Source organism: Hetaerina americana, unplaced genomic scaffold, assembly GCF_022747635.1.
Source record: "Hetaerina americana unplaced genomic scaffold, ioHetAmer1.1.p SCAF_2, whole genome shotgun sequence".
NCBI lineage: Eukaryota > Metazoa > Arthropoda > Insecta > Odonata > Calopterygidae > Hetaerina > Hetaerina americana.
In genome coordinates this window covers 85,089,847-85,111,602 of record NW_027286763.1, presented here as the reverse complement: position 1 = coordinate 85,111,602, position 21,756 = coordinate 85,089,847, and positions in this window count along the sequence as shown.

The following is a 21,756-nucleotide window of genomic DNA, read 5'->3' as shown; positions in this document are numbered from 1 at the left end:
GCAAGAAAGCAGCATTTGAAGTGGGTGATCGCGTTCGAATCAGCAAAGAAAGGACACCATTCGCAAAAGGATACACCCCCAATTACTCCACTGAAGTTTTCAGAATTAAGGCTTTAGTACAAGGCTTGAAGGTGCCGACCTACCAACTGGAAGATTTAAACGGGGAAGATATAAAAGGAACATTTTACGGAGAGGAGTTTGTTCGAGTACGGTTGAGTGATAACACCGAATTTCAGATCGATAAAATACTCCAGCGTAGGGGTAAGGGAAAAAAGTTGGAGTTTTTCGTTAAATGGAGAGGTTATGGTAACGATTTTAATAGTTGGGTGCCGGCGTCTGCCGTGAAAAGATTGCAAGATGTTGGATAATTTTCACATAACGCTTCTCAGCGATAGTTCTGGTAATTTTTTTCCTGATAATACCATCGCACACTTTCGTACGAGGCTCCCTCATCGGATTTTACTGGAAAATGGAGAGTGGACCGTGGGGTTGGTGGAGATTTTGATACCGGAGGCATATGAAACACCCGTGGAAGATGTATCGGTGCGAGTCCTCCCGAATCACGTGCTGAAATTGGATCAACATTACGGCTCGCTGAAAGAATTGATTCATGCGATGCGAGATTCTGTGCCTGCAGACAGCCAGGCGGAATACAACGTCGAAATTGCTAAAACCATTGACGGTTTGACTTCTGATCAACCTATGACGACGACCATGGATGATATTACAGTTGGTAATAGCAAAGGTGATAAGGATGCAAATGAGGAGGAGGAAGCAGACGTGGGAGTGGAGAAGAAAGCTACTTCGGATTGGCGTGGTTATACAGATAGGCATATGATAACAAAAGAACAATATAGCGTCCTTAAAAGAGTGGTAAACTGGTCTAATAAAAAATCCGCTCGTCATGCTGAAGATGTGAGCCATTCCGGGACCCTTGTCGTGTACACCGATTTGATAAAACGACAATATATTGGTGATAAGTTGGCGAGATGCATGAGAGTTATCAGTACAGGGAGCGGAAGACATCAAATATTTCAAAATCCATATTATTTACCCATCGAACGAAGGGAATTCGATAGCATTGAGATATTTCTCACAGATAAAATGGGTAAGCCATTTCCATTTATTGATGGTTTGGATCCGGCTGCGGTGATACTACACTTTAAATTGAAGTGATATCATTAATTTTCATTAGTGTGTATCAAGATGGCGAATGATACGAATCGCTATATAAGATATTACGTTTCGAGGAGTCAAAGAGGCGGCGATGTCGGATCCGTTTATCGTGCGAGCCATTTCAAACAGAGAGGAAAGGGGCTTGGGTCTTTTTTCAACGGATTGTGGAGATACGTCAAACCATTTTTTAATTCCGGGTTGAGAGCAGTCGGCGAGGAAGCGGTGAAGGCCGGGGTAGGGGCACTTTCCGACGTCGGCTCGAAGTCGGGGAGGGAAATATTACGAACGCGTTTAGGAGAGGCAGGAAGCAGCCTTAAGAGGAGAGCCGAAGCAAAGTTGGAAAGAATGGCGGGCGCAGGCTTGCGTATTGCAAAGCGACCGCGCATTGCTTCAAATAATGTGAAGATACCTGCCGACGCTGTCATCAACATGAATGACATATCCTCACCTCCCACGAGAAAGAGAAGAAAAGTTGATAGGAAAACAAAGTTGAACCGCAAGAAAAAGACGCACCGCAAGAAAAAGACGCACCGCAAGAAAAAGAATGTCGTTACGAAGTAGAAGAAAAAGGGGAAAGGGAAGCAGCGTGGTGGTGGAAGGGACATTTTCTCATAAAACCGTGATTTAACGCAAAAGATAAACAGTCTTTCTAGAGCTTGGGTGATGACTACATCATCAAACGAAATGGAGCAAGTCATTCCTTCGTGTTTGGACCTGTTCAAACAGCTTCCTATGCAAACCAGTATTCTCGGCCACAGGACGGTAGCGTACAAACCAATTACCGCAATTGATACATATTCGGAATTGAAATTTTCAATCAAAGGCAATGGAGATAGGTATCTCGATCTAAGCAGCATATGTCTCAATGTTAAATTAAGACTAGTTAAAACTGATGAAAAGTCTTACGCGAGTGTTGACCCAAATCAACCTGGGGTCGTGAACAACATCTTACATTCCATGTTCGAAAATTGTAACGTGTCCTTGAACGGGAAAAGGGTGACCACCTCGGAATACTATGGATACAGAAGTTACATTGAAAAGCTCCTGAACTATGGTGAAGACGCTGCTCGTACGCACATGATTTGCGATGGATGGGCACTCGATGAAGGCGACGATTTGGACAAAATTGAATTGCCGAACAGAGGTTTCGTAAAACGTCAGACTTGGTTGAAGGATAGTGCCTTGCTAGAATTAGAAGGGAAACTCCACGCGGATGTGCTGCATCAAGACAGATTGTTGATCAATAATGTAGACGTTGATATAGATTTATCATTCGCCAAGCCTGATTTCTTTTTGATGAAAAAAGAGGGGGGAGATTCCATTTTGAAAATTGAAGAAGCTACACTATATGCCACGCATTACGATCTAGATCCTTCCCTTCTCGTGGCTCACGCTACTGTTTTATCCAGTGGAATGCCGATAACGTTACCCTATAAGCGAGTCGAAATTAAAACATTTACTATCCCAGCAAATAGCAGCATGTTTAGCAATGATAACCTAATATTAGGACGAATTCCAAACACGCTAGTCGCCGTTCTGTTAGATAGCAATTCATTTCTCGGTAAAAGGAATAAAAATCCTTTCAACTTTCATCATTATAGCATGTATGCCTGCTCGGTCTATGTGGACGATCAAGAATACCCTTGCGGAGGGTACGAAACTGATTTTGATACCACTTCCAAAAAGTTTTGTACCGGAGCATACCGTCAGCTGTACCGAGCCCTGAGGCTTCATCATAGTGACGGTGGAAATCAAGTGACCAAGGAGATGTTCGAGCATGGGTATTTCATTATGGCGTGGAATCTCACTCGCGACGGTTCGGGGCACGAGACTCACATTTCCCCAACTCGTACGGGAAATTTACGCTTGCAAGCCAAATTCAAGAACCCCATACAAAACGCCGTGACCGTCCTCGTTTATGCCGAGTATGATTCGGAGATTTTAATTAATAACAATAGGGAAGTAAGTTTACTTTTGTCATAAGGTTCACAACATGCAAACTCACGAGATTGACAGAGTTCTTAGGCAAAATCCGCTAACACGAGACTCATTTCGCGGAGTTTTCGCCTCTGACATTTTACCGAAATATAATGTTAAACCTGGCGTGTATATAATTAATTTTGACCCATCAAGCAAACCGGGGATTCATTGGGTTGCAGTGCACGTCATCGATTCGCAACATGCGGAATATTTCGATTCGTATGCGATTCAACCTTTCGTTCCCGATATATTAATCTTTCTTTCAAGATTTTCGTCCTTACGAACGAATACTACACGTCTTCAGAATTTCAAGTCTGATTTGTGTGGGGAGTACTGCTGCTTGTACACACTATTCAAATCCACCAAACGCTCTCTTTCGCAGTTCATTGGGGTTTTCTCACACCCTCACATAAATGATTGCAAAGTCGCTGTATTGTTTGCAAAGTTTTTCGGTAAAGTCAGATGCAAACGCAAGTGCCATCCAAAATCGCAAGTATGTTGCTCGTTAGCTGAGACTTCGGCTTGGCGGCAGAGACTGAGACATATGGTTGCACGAGCTAATAAAATAATCATTAACCCGTCTGCATGGTGCTCTCCAAACGGAGAGCACCATGCCGCATTACGAGAAAAGGAATAAAAGGAAAAATAAAAGACATCCGGGAGTAGGCGATACATTTCTAGACATATACGCGAAGGAAATTACTAAATTAATGAACACGTTGGAATATATAAACGATACCATTTCCATAAACAAGGAAACGCGACATCCGCAAGTACCCGATCAATTTCTAGACGAATTCGAGGGGGAAATTACCAGTATAATAACCAACTTGGATGATATTTACGATATCATTTCCGTAAAAAATCAACTATGCCTTCAAAGAAAATTGAAAAACATTCGAAACGTTACACAAAAAAATATCCCAGAAGAACACGTAACCGGATTGGTTAGAGATAATGAAAAAAGACCGGATGCAAAGAAGATAAGAAGTCCGGAAATAAGCATATAAAGAAATACGAAGCGCCAAACAATTTTTAAGTCAATCATCATGCAGTCGTCAGATAATCAGCAGCACCCGGAGCAGCAACAGTCTCCTCAGTCTCCTCATGAGCAGCAGCATCCACATCCACAGCAGTGCGAACAACTCATGCCGTCACCGGATCATCAACAACAACAGCAGCCGGTGAATCAGATACAGCCTCCTGCCGAGGAGCAGCAGAGTGCTTCTGACCCTCGCATCAAGCGAAAGATCAAGACAGGAGGAGGAGCGGAAGGGAAGGAAAATATACAGCCCAAGAGAGCGGTGAAGAAAAGTAAAACATACGAACATTGCAGTTTAGCTGCGTTCGACATTTTGGAGAGGGAAATAGAGGACGCGATCCTTGGGGCATTACACGCAGATAAGCCCGACGCGGTACCTGTTTCCCCACCACCACCACCTCCTCCTCCTCCTCCTCCTCCTCAACCATCATCCACGACCTCTTCTGTCGATGAGAAACATCTATCTGCCATTAAACATTTATACTACTGTGGTGCCGTCCTAAGTGCAAGCAAGAAAATTCACATTGCGTGGCAGCTGAGGCAGAGTGACGGTGGGCGGGCTCACGTGAGATTGTTAAATATACCAGACGACTGTGACGAGTTGAGCGGGCTGGACTTATTCGATTGTGACCTTTGCGCCCTACGCAACTGTGAAAAGATCATTACTGGCTTCTTAAGCAGATCGAAGGGAAAGCCGAAAACAATCCGCCCACTTACGAATTTCTCCGTCGAGTTTGGCACGCATAACGGTGGTAAAGTTGTAGCGTTTGTTCGTAAATCGGGAGCTGCTCTCCTCGATCAACGGTGGGGTAAAACTGTTTTGCTAAACTTATCGGAATGGCTAGAGTTTTCAAAAATTCTAAATGTACTCATAGATGCTATCCTAGTTGCCAATCATTGGAGCCCGAAGCTGGACCAATTCTTCACGCCCATTCGGGATGCCGTAAGCACGGTGGGAGGGCAACACATGAGAATAACCTTTGGCATGAGGTCGACCGCCAGTCTAAACGTACCCTTCCCGTTCGACCCATGCCGAGCACAAGGATGAGTAAAGTCATTGTGGACTTCCAGGCAGGAGTTGATGGAAAGGTTTTGGTGATCAGAGAATTGGCTATGGAGGATCTGGAATCCGAGTGGCGAAGGTCGTGGCTTTTCCAGTTGCCACCCGGCATCCCAATTCCCGCGATGGAAACGAACCAGTGGCTCACTAGAAATTGGCACGGGTTGGATTATGATTCGGGCGATGTACCTTACGACGAATTGAACACTATTCTGAAAAAGGAAACCGAGCCATTTCAATATGTTTTTGCAAAAGGGTTGGAAAAATGTAAATTTTTGTCGGGAATCATTGATCGTCCAGTAATAGAACTGGCAAAGTATTTTAATGTCCCAAAATTGTGCACGCTCCCACCCACTTCAACAAAATGCGATTTTCACAAAACGGAGAAATTAGTATGTGCGGTGAAAAATTGTTCAAAATTAAAAGCTTGGATACATAATAATGTGCAGCATGATAAATTTAATTCATTTTTAAAATTTATTTAATTATTCTGCTTTGAATTCCAATTGTAATGTTATAGTGTTTGTTCTAATTGATCATATTCCTATTTTAATGTGTATTTTTTATTGTTTATATATAGAATAAATTGGTTGTAAAAAAAATTTGTTCTTTTTTCCTAATTCATTTTCCTTCACCTTCCATTGTATAATTATTTCTCTAATAATGCTACTACTATAATAGCAATGATAAAATTTTAGCATTCTTAAAAGTATGCATCTCAGAAGAGTTTCAGGCATGTGCGGTTAGCAAGTTTCCTGCCTCCCCTTTCCGGTTTCCTTTTTTTCCCTCTCCCCGCGCGTCGCGTGATACTCATCTCAAATGAACACTTGAGCATTGAGCTCACAGCCATGGATGCGAGCAGTCATGTTATGGAGAGAGTAAACGACTCCATCAGAGCTTGCATTGTCGCGAAGGGCGAAATTAATATACTCTCCGACGAACACGTCGCACACCTGCCTCTCGCTTTTCTAGAAATGTACCGACCCAGCCAGGTGCATGTCTTGCTGTCGAGGCTGCCAAGAGGAGGCCATGGTACCGAGTTCGATTTGTGTTACCAACACTACAATAAAGGGCGGACACATATCGACGGACCACCACCATTGAAAAAGCACTGCCATGGATGCGAGAATAATATATAAGTATGCCACACTTTTAAAGTCGCAATTATACAGACTCCGCTAGTGCAAACTTATATATAAATATTTATATATAATTAACTTTAATATAAATAAACCGACCTTTTCAGGTCGCCATTTTTTTTCATTCCAAACCCGAAATTCGTAAAGGGAGAGAGAGAGGGAAGGGAACGCAAGAAATCCAAAAAACAAGCACGAACAAGTTCGGCGGGAAGGGAAAGGGGGAAGGGGAAGGGGAGGGGAAGGGGAGGGGAGGGGAAGGGATGGGAAGGGGGGGGGGACACACCGCTTGTCGTTTAAACTTTTTGTTTTTCTCAAAAATACCAATACAATAGCAATGATAATATTTTAGCATTCTTAAAAGCATGCATCTCAGAAGAATTTCAGACAACTGCGGTCACGCGGTTAGGGAGCCCCCCCGGCCCAACGCCGCCACCACCACCGCCGCCGCAAAGTACTTCCTCCTCCCAACTCGCGCGTGCCCCCGAAAACCACATTGGAATTCCAGCGCCGCTTTTCGTTGCGCTTTTGTTTTCAAACTCAATATAGGCGGCAGCACCGGCGCGATTTCCAAGATGGCCGCCGCACGCAACTGGGCTGGATCAGCCCTTATACACCTACTTTCTTATATTCTGAGCTATGTTGCACAATTAGTGACATCAGCGTAATGACAAAGTTCTCTTGTCAGTCACTCTCAATGCAGAAAACTGGATGTCGATACTCTCAATCCATGTATCCGTGTCAATTGCGACTAATATCAGAGTGAATACGGACTGAAATTCATTTCTACCCTTATGCGTCTCAATTTGAATTATAAAAAATTAATCGCACTTCCTCACCATGACTGCCACTTGCATTTCCCCAGAGGAAAGTTTCCAAAAAAAATGAGTAAAATATTTAAGCATACACCTAGAGAAAGTATCTCGAAGAAACTAACAGTAAATAGTTCATTGAAAAATTGAACGAATTCTCAGCAAATAAATTTCAATGTAACAGTGCTCATGTTATCCAATAGAGACAAAGTATCCCAACTTTATCACAGAAATGTTTGCGTGGGGTTGTCTTTTTTATCCGAATCATCGTATGTCAAATGAGAACTTGGACGTGAAAGGAAAAGGCATTCGCGTCGGCTGGAGTGAGTTCTACGGGAAGCTCAAGTTAGGAGAGTAAGTCCTACTTCCTCATTTTTGTTCGAGTGCGAAGGGAGAGAGAGGGACTTTAAGTGCTTCTCTACATGACCCAAAAAACTTGACTGCTTGAAAAGGAGTTAAGGAAAATGGTAACTTTTTCTCAAGGACTTAGCAAGATGTCTCACGGCTTACTGTCTCGCGTGCATAAACTTCGGGAAGTGGACACGAGTTGAAATTTCCTTTCAATGCAGCTTGTGTGTGCGTGAGTGCCCTTATGCATATGAGAGAGAGAGAGAGTACTCTATCTCTCTCTTCTGCATAAGGAGCGGAAATAATGAAGTTATATATGTTTGGTTTAATGTTCCGAATGAATATCACAATTTTCCGGAATACGGCGTGAGCAAACTGACTCGGGATTTGAATGTGAAAAGAAAACTTTAACTTTTTTACATTTCATCAAGTTTAAATGGCTTTACTGTTTGCTTTTCAAAATAAAAAAAATAGATACTTCATTATAATACATATAATGATAAGAATATTGAATGGAAAAAGTGAAAACCGAGAAAGTATAAAGAAGGATATAAGGGGATCAAATGGAAGACTACGGTAATTACAACTAGATGGATTGTAAACACTTAGATGCACGACGTACCAGTTAGAGATGTAACAGAAGGAAAATTTATAGGGGAGATCCAGGGAAGAAAGAAAACGAAGACATAAGTATCAAGGACAAACTGAAAATTACGTAAAACAGAGAAACTACAGGTATCAGGAGGTGAGGGAAATAACGCTGAATAGGGAAGAATGGAGAATCGCAGTAAACCTGTCATACGATTGAAATTCTGATGATAAAGATATATTTATTTCCTCTTTTTCTTTGACAAAAAAACACACTCCCACACATACTTTGCCCTTGCGCTCCTTCGAACATATCTTTAAGTTTTTTCCATTGTTGGAATATCTCATACTGGACACCTATTACAACTTACACAAAACGGTTTTCGAAGAGAGAGAACCTTAAATTCCTCGCACCCGACCTGGAACGAATAAATAATCCTATTTCTGTCCCTCTAGGACTTCCTGAGCAAAGGTGTCCACACTACGTTCTCCAGTTTTCCATCTCGATAAAGATGGGGAGCAGAGAAAAATAGTCTCGTAACTAATACTCTAAACGGAGTTCCTGCCCTCGCTAACCGTTATATATATATACTCCGTTGAAACTGTCCAAGAGATCCGTTATTGGTCGATTTCGGCTCCCCACAGAGCTTTTTTTACCAAAGTTAGAAGGATGCGCGCGTAAAAAATGAAATTTAGTTTTTCACTTTAGCGAACATAATATTGCTACTAAATAAGTAATTATACATTTCCAAAAATATCGAATTTTGCTGCGCCTTACAAGGTGAACAGTTGAAATAATATATCTGACGATATCAATTCTCTATTTCTACCTTACATGGTTTACAATATGCTAGTTTACTCCTATTTCCCTAAAACTCTAACGCTTTCAATATTTAATCTTACGTATGGAGAATAAGTTTTACAATTTAAATAGCATATAACGGTAGTCAATATAGAATTAGGATGATTTTTGAAATTGGAATTAATTTGAAATTCCCAACTCTAAAAATTCTGTGGTCCTGTGGGTCATTCAATTCAAACATAAAAATTCGGCTTTAACATTTGAAGGAAGGCAATGAGGTGCAAATAGAAACATTTTCTCATGATTTTGGCATTTAATATCAGAAAGGATATGAATTGAAACCCTTAGTACAGTTTTATATGAAAGATAATGAACTATATTTGCCGATTTATTAGTTTATCATAAACACGTTTTAAGAATCATAAATGAAGCTTGAATGAATCACTGAACATAAAGGCAATCTCGTAGCTCATTAAAGTGTATATGGGAGAAGTAAGCTTGTGATACACACCAAAGTTATTATAAACATCCTCATACACACATGTTGTGTGTGCTCTTTTGCACGTTTTGCGAGTCTTTGTGCAAAATCCAGACAAAAAAATATTAATACAATAACTCAATCTCAATCAATCAATCAATCAATCAACTCATTCTCAATTCGTGTCCACATGAGGATACATAAAAATCACTCCATTATAGTTTTTACCGAGCAAATGAGGGCCAACTCGAATAAAATCACTCTCAATTAAAAGGCAATGGGGACATATTTGAATATTTGTATCTGAATATTCATATCTGAATTCGTGTCCCCATGAGGATACATAAAAATCACTCCATTATAGTTTTTACCGAGCAAATGAGGGCCAACACGAATAAAATCATTCTAAATTAAATGGAAATGGGGACATATTTGAATCTAGTCCTTGGAACATATCGACATATATTCAGTATGCTCCTGGGAAAAGTATCCCTTGCATTCAGCAAACGGCAGTAGATAGTCTCAAACAACAGATCCACTGAAATGCACAGATCGTTTTTATAACGGGAAACATAAGCAGTAAGTTCTTTAGCTTTTCTATTAGTATTAGAAAGTGAAATTTTTGTGAATTTTTACGATTGAATGGGACCACTAGCAAGAGAGATGAAAATATTCACTCTGTGATCATTCTCTACAACGTACTTTGAGCGGAGTATTGGAGAAACAACTTGCACAGCCCATTCCCGCTTGTTCTTAGCATGTATCCATTATATATGTAGACATGAAGAGGTTATCTGAAGGAAGAATTTAATGTAGTGTCCAAACAAATTTTAGGAAATACAAAAGGAAGTTATCGCGATGAATACATGTGGATTATTATCCTATGTCATTTGACTTTAGCTTTAACACGATAATGCGCAGAAAATAATGTGGTTTAACAGATAATATTTTTATGACTTCATTTTTAAAATTATTATGAAGCATGGACAGTTTCTCTACTTCGGTTAGTCATTTTCTTTGCGGTTTGACGGGTGAATTTTAAAGACTGGTATGAATTAAATGCGGCTATTGGTTGGACTAAATTAATATCATTTTTTTAAATTTCCATTACCCTATTTACATTACTTCAAACATTTCGTCATTTGTATTCTACATGCGGCAGGGAACAGGTATGGTAAACGTATACCCATACTTTCATGTAAAAAAGAAATCGATCCAATCAAACTTCGTAAAGCTTAAAAATACTTACTAATGATTCAGCTGATGTGTTAAAAACCTACGCAGCCATATGATGTGTTAAGAATTTTCCTCTGAAATATTTAATTAATAAATATGGAAATCCTTATGAAGTATAAAAATAAAGGGAATAACGTTCCATATGGTTTCCTCTAACGAAGAAATTGAAATTTCCCTTATTGATTTTACTGTATAAGTACACAGTTGGTCTAGATTCAGTATGGGATTGCCAACACAAAATATTTTAGCCAGATGTTTCCGTCCTGCTATTTCGTAATGACGGATTCTACACCACCATTTAAGAAATAAAATTCCAGAATACTCGGATACATCTCCAGGAAAAATATTCCATGGCATTTGCTCAACTTAGATAAACTTTGATTTTAGTATAATGAATCATAGCATTCAAATTGTAAAGTTAACATTAACTCTGAGTAATTAACACCGATTATCAGTCATATCACATGTGTCCTATAATTATAAAGAAATTAGACCGGTCAGTTTTGAAATAGACAGGGAGTGCGATGCAAACGATAATAGGTTTCGTCCAGGAATACTAGAATAAATCGACTGAATCTGAAAAAGCGATAAGGTTGATACATTGAAGTAAATAAGAAGATTAGAAGTAGATAAGATCCCTGCAAAGTTACTCTTACTGGTCATCGCAGTATTAATACGGAAGGAATATGACCACATGATTTCCTTATGTTAATTTTGATCCCACTCGGTAAAAAAGTCAAGCAACTTTATGTGATGTCTAGGAGGACGATGAGTTAAATTCCACGTGCAGCAAAGGTTCTAAGAATCATAAACTCAAGGCTTGAAAATAGTGCAAGCCACTACCTTGGTGAATATTAAATAGACTTTTGAAAGAGAAGAGGAACAAGTGACGCCATTTCAATGAGTTGAATCTCAGAGGTAAAGGAAAATAATCAGGATACATTTGTGTGCCTCGCGTTATTGAGAATACGTTCTAACTTTTAAAGTGCAATGGAATGGATTGAGGCAGGATATGTGAGTGAGGGATGAGAGACTTATTTGAAATCTGTAAATGAATCAGACAGCCACCGATAAGGATAGTAGGAGGTGCGATTAAACACCAGGGATGAAACATAAGTTTCTGATATAAATTTTAGTTTTCAATAAATAAGTAAAATTATTCAAATAATACAGGAACTGTCAACTGCACTTACATGCAATACACGGTATGTATGTGTGTGTGTACATATAAATATATATACATATATATACATTCAAACATGAAATCCCGCCAAACGGCGAACAAATACTCATTCACATAGAAATAGAAAAAGGAAAAGGAATAGGAACACACATATAGGATATATATATATATATATATATATATATATATATATGTAAAAAAATATCTTCGAAATGGAACGCTCTTCGGCGACGCACAAATATATAAAAACACAGATGTAGATTTTTAGAATATAGAGACACAAAGAAAGGACACTCACAATTTGTTATTTGACGTTTCGACAGCTCGGCTGTCGTCTTCAGAAGCTTCTGAAGAAACGTCAAATAACAAATTGTGAGTGTCCTTTCTTAGTGTCTCTATATTCTAATAATCTACATCTGTGTTTATATACATATATATATATATATATATATATATATATATATATATATATATATATATATATATATATATATATATATAACACCTCGACACGTAGGAGACAAGCTACCTCTACCAAAAAACAATGAAATAAAGGCTAACTAAAAAGGTTTTATAGGCGGGCTTTAAACTTAAAGATGGACATAATTTACGAAGATATAGCGAAGGAAATCATGCTCTGCAAATAATAATAAATTTCTCACAATTCGTAAAAGTAACTAATCGTTATGAACCGTCCAAAACTAACTCTTAAATAGGTAAAGCAACTTTAATGAGTGTATTGTTTTGTATTAGCATCAATCTTGTTGTATTGTTGAGTAAACCATTTGTAGTTTGAAAGTGGAATGACTCTGTGTCATGAAGCCCTCATTATTACAACTGGATTCTATTTCAATGCTTAGAGATCTACGAACTGACATTGAGAAAGGCAATTTCCTTTCGTTGTTCTGAAAAAAAACTAAAAATAATGCTTCTACAACTGCAAATCTCATCCGTACACTTCCATTCTCCTTAAACTGCTCCAATGGTAATGCTTGCATTTTCTAACGTCTAGTGGAAGACGTCGTAAGGTTCTCAGCAAGACAACAACGCGAGACTACGTCAAATGTAAACAGGTATGCGACGATAATGCATGGAACTCGCATCGCGAGAGATGACACTAGCGGAGACTGTGGGGGGAAGGGAGGGAAGAAGGAGGGGGGAGGGATCCGCTTGAAACCTTTCGAGAAATCCGCGAGCCAAGCCACGTGCTAATTCACTCGAGGATAACGCCAACTTGGTGAGTGTTTTTGACGACCAACGCAAGTTACCCCTGCAAGTCTCCCTTGTGTTTGACTTCATCCAAACGGTAAGCGCAGACCTCCCTTCGGGAGATTTCCGTCAATAGGGGAGAAGGAAGGCCTTTAGTTTTGCTCAAAGGACGCAGAAACACAAACACCGAAGTTCGACGACGCTTATTCTATCTCTTTCTCTCCTTCTAAATACTTTTTCAAACCACTCTTCCTTGCTTTCGCGGTGCACGGAGAGTAGATAGGTATCGCGGACCAATATGGAAGAGAGGGGCGGGATGCGTGGGGATGGCCGCAATTTTCACCGAGCTAGGTAGCGAGCGGGTGCCGGTGTTTATACGACGCGATTTCTCGTTAAATCAGAGAGGCTCTCCCACCCACCCGTTCACTAAAAAGGGATCCGATGGGAAAACATGGCAATGAAAATGGTTCCAATCTACTAGGACGTGAGTGAGCAGAAAGTTAATTAATTGCCTAAAATGTTTCACTCACGGTAGATATAAGGATATCGCCTAGTTTCGGAAATCCAAAACTGCCACGATAATTTTTAGCTGAAATCGAGAGTTGATCATGGTCTTAAAAACGGCTGAAAATAAAAATGAAAGTGCATAATTTGTCACTATACAAAAGATACGTGAAACATCAGTGACTTTTTCCCAACATAACTCAATTTTTAAAACCAAATATTTGATAAACTCGCATTGTTCCATCCGTGACCTCAATTTATCACTCGGTTAAAAGATAAAAAATTCAAAACTTTCGAAATGACGTGACACTTCATTAGACACTCAATTGCTTGCACGTCTAGTTTTGTAATTACTGATCGCTCCAAGGTCCTGCAAAAAAACAGCGCAGTTTACAAACGGCATATTATTAAATCAAACAACGTAACCTAAATTTAGGCAGCCCTTTCATTGCGATTTCATAATCATTTATTACAAAGTACTAAATTCAACAGCAGGTACATTTTATCCTTTTGCAAATTATAAGTTGGATTTCCAAATTAATTACTGGAAATTATAATCGACTGTAATCACATCATCTATAGTCTCTTTAAATATGGGTACGAATGACTAGATGATATGTCTATTTTAAATCTTTCAGCGAAATATGTGCCTGATACTTCTTCTCTTTTACGGTTATATGCGAAGATATTTAAATGAACTCAAACTTATTATATATAAAAGCAATGCATTAATCGTTAAAAAACAGTAATATATAAATCAAATATTTATGCATGCAGGAAAAAATTCTGTAATTTGTAAAAAAACGTAGACAATAAAAAAATGCATTTCTAAAGACAAAAAAAGATACAAATCAAAATGGTATTTAAAATTACGACGATAATGCCACACCTATTTAAAAAATACTATTTTTTTAAATATGTTGACTCATTTGAAAGTTTTCCAAGACAAGGTCAGCTTAAGGGATATACTGATCTATGATAGCATTACATGAACCACATCCGAGGCTTTTACTTCACCATGAGACAATTAGAGAATTTTGAGCCGTATCGTAAATGATCGATGGACTACCAGTGTATTTGCGTAAGCTCATTAAGTTCATCATATTTGCGCAAATTAATTTCTAAGAAACTGGCATTTTAATTTTCAATTTCATCTACGTATTTCGGGATTCGCTGCCAGATAAGTACTATAAAAAAGAAATTACCAAGAGTTTAACTGCTCAATGATTCTAATATTAATGTGGTTTTTTTAGGGAAATGCTTAACTTCATATACCTGTAGTTATTCCACTGATTTATAAGCATTTATGAGTTATTTCTTGGTGGGTAAAAGGATATACTTGAACTTTTGATTGAAAAAATTCTAAGCGATCTTTGCCTCTACATGGTAATTTCGGAGTACTCCATCTCTTGTAGAAAAATGAAATGATTTTCGGTGTGACTTGTTGCCATATTTTATAAATAAAAGAACTCAAAATAGTAAGTAATTTCACCGAAAATATCCCATCCCCCCTCTACTTCAAAACTGAGTTTATATAACTCTGAATAATTTTTTAACGCCCACGGAAGATGTTGCAGAGCAACTGGCGCACCGAGTAATGTGATTCATGTTTCAATGTGGAATCACTAAGTATTTACAGTTCTCCTTACCTTAATATGTCACTTCTTGGGTCTCATTTCACTTCTTTTGCGTCCTTATCGATAATAAGGACAACTGAGAATTAAGGAACAGCCAATAGAGTAAAGCGAGGACCGCACCTATCTTGGCGTAACAATTTACAACATATTAAACTATTAAGATCACGTGAAATACATCAGCAAAGAGACAAAAGAAATACGAGGTGAACTATCGCCAATTCTTAGCAGCAATGCAACTCCTACAGTGATAAAAAACTTGATACACATAATAATCATTCGGCCCAGACTTACGCGGCTCCGGCCTTGGTGGGTTTTTTGAGCAATATTACAGGAGAAATGAATGAGATCAGATAGGAAGATACTAAGGTCAATCCCTAGATCCCCAGCTTGTACAAAAATTTTAACAATCTTATAAATAGCAAAGCTTGGAAATTTAAATCAGTTATCTCACAAACATCTCAGACCAGACATAAACACGATAAAAGAGACAACAAAGAAATAGCCACTTTGTAAAAACCCATCGGTGATCCCTGTCACTCATATCATTGTGAATAATTATTGCGATTGTAAATATATATTTCTGCTTTAGAGTGAGTGCAAATATTTTTCTACAAAACGTAACCTCACCATTTACATATGAATAACGTGTAATAAGGATCACTTGACCTTCAATCTAATGGCATTTGAGCATCAGAACATCATTTTCCTTACATTTTGACTCTATATACTCGGTCCACTCTGAAGCTCAGTCCGATGCGTTTGATCCGCTGCGTTGAGAGAGGCAATCTTAGGAGGTCGAATGGCATCCATTCAGCAGGGTGCTCATAGTTTGCCCCCTTAGCATTCCATCGGTATTCGGCCGGATGAGCAAATGGCTTCACTTTCCAAAAGCAAGTTTGCATTCGTGAAACGTAAGACCATATCGGGCGATCCAGTCCCGCGATGGTACCTTTGAGCTCGCGCTGTGGTCTGTGTGTGTTCGCGAGAGTAGCCTGGAGTCGTGAGCCATTCTACCCGCTGACCAAGCACTTCCGTGAACGCTTGTGAACTAACACTCATCAATGAATCATGAACTGCCGTGAAGAGCCTAGAGCTGAAGGAGTAAAACAGGCAAATGGGAACAAACTATTGCTCGTCGAGATTCATAGCATTACATCTACATGCACTCAGCAATACACCACCATGGTGTGTGGCAGAGGGTGACTCCACACGAGGCGTGCAACATCAAATTTAAGTTCTTTCGGAGGTTTTGTGCGGTGTGGATTAGATAAACTCAGCATCATTCTCGGGTTTTCACAACGTTTGTTGACTTGGACTAACAAGATTTTCAGTCCAGATCCAGTTAGCGTCACCAGGCCGATCGATTTTTTACGAATGAAAAAGTGTACATATTTGTAATGACAGGACACAAAGTGAGAGAAGAAGGATAGCAACTCTGAATGCCTTAAGAACACAAAACGAAACCCCCGTTTGAGCAGAACTTCTCTTCTGGGTGGAATGAAAATTAAAGGAAGGACGCTACAAAGAGGCGGTGATGGCGGAAAATTCAGGTCGAGTTTCAATGTTTAAGGTTTTTATTACGCAATAATAATTGTAACAGAAAAAGAAGACATCATTACAGTAAAATTTGAAAAAATTAACGATCCGGAAACACTGTTTTATAAACAATCATGTCTTCGGAAGTATTGTCTGCAGCAGTCCTGCGCTGCGCCTTTCCAGCCACTTGGGCTACTGAGGCGACGAGAAATCTTCCACGTTTTTGCGCGTTCCAATTCCTCCCCGCACAGAATAGTCTAGGATTTTTCTTAGCTGGAAGGACTTCCTCTGTGTCCGGGCTGACAATAGGGCGCTTGTAGCGGTCCCATGGCGAAACCCAGATTTCAACGACTAGTCGGACGAGGAGCGCCTCCGATTTTGCCGCTCTGTCGAAGAACTTCCTTGAAATTCTCGGCAGAATGACGTCGAATGGTTCCAACTTCCCGTCTTTGGGCATCTCGGAACTGTGGGTGGAAAGGCCACGGCCGATGATGAACTGAAAAGAAGAGTTCTGCACCACTTGAATTCGAGCAAGACTCGTTCGCGACACTCCTGACCATATTGGTGCTGCGTACGTAATGGCAGGCAGCACGTTTGCACGGTATAGTCGACGCTTCGCGCCCATGCTCTGGACAGGCGGGTGGATAATAGGCCGGAGCCGATTAAGCACCGCATATGCCTTCGTACGGGCAGGAAGTGCTTGGGAAATCCAAAGGAGTTTCTGGTCCATCAGCTCTCAGAGGTAGAGGACTTCAGATTCCCACGGAAGGACCACTCCTTCCACCATTAGGCTCACTCTTGGCGGTCCTCCTCTTTCTGTTAAGAAGAGGATCGCCTTCGAAATTTGGGCGTTGACCGCAAAGTGTCATTAGCGATACCATAGTAGTAACTCGTCGACGGCCCCCTGCAGTCTCCAAACCATGGTCTCCTTCTGCCAAGACCGGAACAAGAGCGCTGCGTCGTCGGCATACAAGGACAAGATCTCAAAACTATCACGAGGGTTTTGAATTTTGTAGGAATAGATGTAGAGCAAAGACCCAAGTACGGACCCCTTAAGTACACTGTCGGAGATCCGGTCCCTGAATCCGACCCGAGCCATTGCATCATGAAAGTGCTGTCCTTTAAGTAGTAGTGAACCAGCTAGGTTGCCTAAGACGGGAAGTGGAGTCGTCTCTTTTTCAACAGGAGAGTCGGACGCCAGCCTCGGTCGAACGCCTCGCTGACGTCGAAAAATGCCCTGGGAGCAACCATTGTTTAAGGGGTTCGTGATGAAATTCGCTGTTCTCACCATCTGATGGACTGCGGAATGCTGCGCACTGAAGCCAAACTGCTCTTCCGTAAGGAATCTCTTTCTCCCGGACGAAGTGAGTTAGCGGGCCATACAGCGGTCTCTCAAATATCTTGCCGAAGCCTTCGGGCCGGGAAATGGGCCAGAAGTCTCCGGGACCCACTTCCGGTTTCTGCGACTTCGGAAGACTCACTATTTTCACTCTCTTCCAAGTGGTCGGGAAGTGCGATGTCCTGATGCAACCATTTAAAATGGTTGTCAGGCATGCCACCACCGCCTTTGGAAGCTCTCGGATGAAAACATTTGGAATGCTGTCACTACCGGGAGACTTCCTCAAGTGAAAGCGACATCTTATCCTTATGACATCCTTCGACCGAAACTCTGGAATGTCCGCGACTCCTTCAGCTTCAGCGTCCCCTGCGTCCTCGGACGCCGCGATCTCCTCTTCTATTTCGGTAGAACCAGCATTCCTAGGGTTTGGCGAGAAGCTGCTGGCGAGGTATTTCGCAAGTATTTCCGCCTTTACCCTGGGGGAGCGCGCCACCTCTCTTCCATCGACGATGATGGGATTCGACTTCCGGGGGCCATCAGCCTCCTGCAGACCTTCCAAATTGCGTAATTTCCTCCTTGCTATCCTCCAAAAGGAATTCCTCCCGCAAATGCGCCTCCCAGTAGTCCAAGCGCACTTCCTAGAGGGCGATTTGCACCGCGTCCTTGAGTTCAAAGAGCTACTTCCGGACGTTAGCGGTACGTTATTTTTGCCATTGCCGTCGGACACTGTTGCGTCGTGTGATATAGGCCGCGGACTGCTCTCGGAAGCGGTACCAGAAGGAACGAGTTGCGTGATTCCTTTAGGGGAATCGCGACCTCCATTGAACCCAAGACTGTCCGGGTATGGTGGCCGACCATTCGATCGGCCATCGCCGGTGATAAATCTCCTCTTCGGATTTTCGCTCTCGTTAAATAGGGCATCTCATGCCATCACTGCCGGTTGCCGGATGACTCTTTTCCACGCACGGTAGTGGATATCTTCCTCCTTGGCTAAAGATTCCCAGTGTTTTTACTGCATTGATGGTGACTCTAAAAGGATAGTATGACCTTTTCAATCCTATATTGAGAAGAGCAGCAATCGAGGCACAGCGGAAAACTTGAATCGAGAAAACGAATATCCACAAAATAGTGAAGTTGAAAGGAGTCATCCGGCAACTAACCAATCAGAAGGCAGCGATGACATGATACGGCCTATATTAAGGCAGCAAAAATTTCAGCAGTCTCGGGACATCAGGTGCTACCTTCAGAAGCACCTGCAAAATAACACCATTCCCTCGAGCACACTTCTTTAACTTGAATTAGTTCAGCTTCTGGAGCTGGGTAATATTTATCATATTCCGAAAAATTGATTGATTTTATTAATATGGCTATTGAATATTTGATTTAAACTGCATAAATATTTATCTCCTCTTTACTTTTCTTAATTTCATAATTATGGCGAAATATGCTTCCCTGTAGTTACCATTAATACATTTATTCTTGACAAGGCTGTTCGCCATGGCAGCTAAGGTGCCATAGATCAGATAACTTCTGTTGCAATTTAATGTTTGCATTTATCGTCTGTATTGACGGAGTGGATTACAACTCTATCTCGAAGCAACCTGACTTCGGAATGGAAACTCTGTAAGAAGAAATGTCCACTCCAGCATCAATTTCAACTGATCTGATTATCTGAAGACCACCATAAGAATTCATTCACAGCTACTTAACATCACTTAAAATCAGTAGCTAAAATTAAAATCAGTCAGACCAGTTGCGCCTCGCGCTCTGGTCCTTTTTGGTTGGGGCCGCCCTTCATAATAATTTAATGAAATTACTTCTTTCTTTTTATCCACCTCACGTGAAGGCACCCCATCGCCTATGTTCTCAGTGATCTAGGTGCGGTTTTTGCCGGTTTCCCGCGCTCCTTAGACGGATGCCAGATCGTTATAGGTCCCTGCAGGTGACGATGAGGTATTAAGAGTAATGTTTGACTATACAACAGCTGTATGCACATTGCCATATTAAATGTAACTTCTGACGTGAAGAGGCTCCGGCCCATAATGGATATTGTTTTTATTCACTACAATGTTCACAGCGACTTGTGATATAGGATCCAATTACGAACAATATAACCTTTAAACCTCAAATCTTCAGCAAACTATCTTTGATCAGAAGACGCCCGCTGAATTGCTGGCGAAACTAATATTAGTCCAAGTCAACAAACACGGTGAAATGCCGTCAAGCATACAAGGCTCATCTAAATTAAGGGTTCCTAAATTTTTAGTTATTTACCAGAATGCAAAATTTTTCAAATAATAAAAGTAATGCTAACTACTGCTACATGCATTATGGTATCCAAGAGCAAAATGCTTCTCCACACATGCGTGATGAAATGCTAGTAACCAGGAGATGAACAAAATAAGGCATATTGGATACAAAAACAAACTTCTAGGTAACATACTAGAATTTTCAAAAAATGATCTTCCTCCCACTAGCGCGGTCGCTAGCAGTTATTCTGTTCCTTTATTGTTCCCGGGAAAAATGATATCTTAAATTTGTCGGGTAAACACATAATCTCTCTCATATTATTTGTATGATCCCTCCTACCGTATTTAGATTGGGCTGGTAATACATTTTTCATATCATCGCTGAGGATGCCAACAATTAACGCTTAATTGATTAACGGTTGATTCATTTCTAAGGTTAATTCTTGCTTTCCGATTGAGTCCCAACCGAGTTCCTCTAATAATCTGAATAAGCTACAACGTTTATCCTAACAAAGAGTTACAACTTTAATTTTCTTCGCTGCATCCAAATCTGCAATCATGTCGACTTTGACAAGTTCCTATACGTGTAGTATACTAACAGCATACACTAGACACAGTGTGTTTAGCAAGTACCGATATTATATTGTATTAAAAGTAGGGACTTCACCAATTTCTAAGTCCTGAGGTCCGAGGATACTGAAGCTAAACCCTTCTTAATTGGGTGACATTCGTAATAATAAATTTTTATTTCCCATCAAAGTTGTTCAAAAAATATGTAGCTCTTTTGTCCTTATTTAACTATATGGCCTTCCAGTGTGATTGGAAAAATTTCAGATTGAGTCACTTCGCCGACATAACACTGACGACGTGGATCGTCAAAGAAAGCCCAGATAGTTTTTCATTTTTACAAAAAAAGATAAAATTCGCCCTTACTTCGACTGAAAAATGTCTTTTCCATTTACAGCTGCTCGTATTCATCTTTTCGTAACTTCATTTACCTGCGCTGCTGCCGACAAAAATTCATGCTCGTATTGTTCACTCAACCTTAGCAAACGATTTGAGAGCCCCTAACATATTCAGAATTTCAGTAAAAAATAACTTGATATTTCTTGAAAGCGTTTGAGAAGTTGCCGCCGTCTTATCCATGCGGAGGAATTTACATTACTTGTAAAATTATTTCTATATATTATTTTGCCTGTAAATGCAATGCAGATTAAAGTACAATTTTATTATTCTATCTCCCTCGGCTATAAAAAGCTGCCATCGCTTGACAGTTCGTTATTCCAGTTTAAGGATCCTTGAGACTGAATTGCAAAAGCGGTACTACTTGACTGAATTGAATTTTTAACTATTAATCCACAAAACTAGAAAATAATAAGTTAAAGTGAAGCTATCAGCTTTTGAAATTTGAAATGTTTTTCGCTACATTAAAAATGTCTTC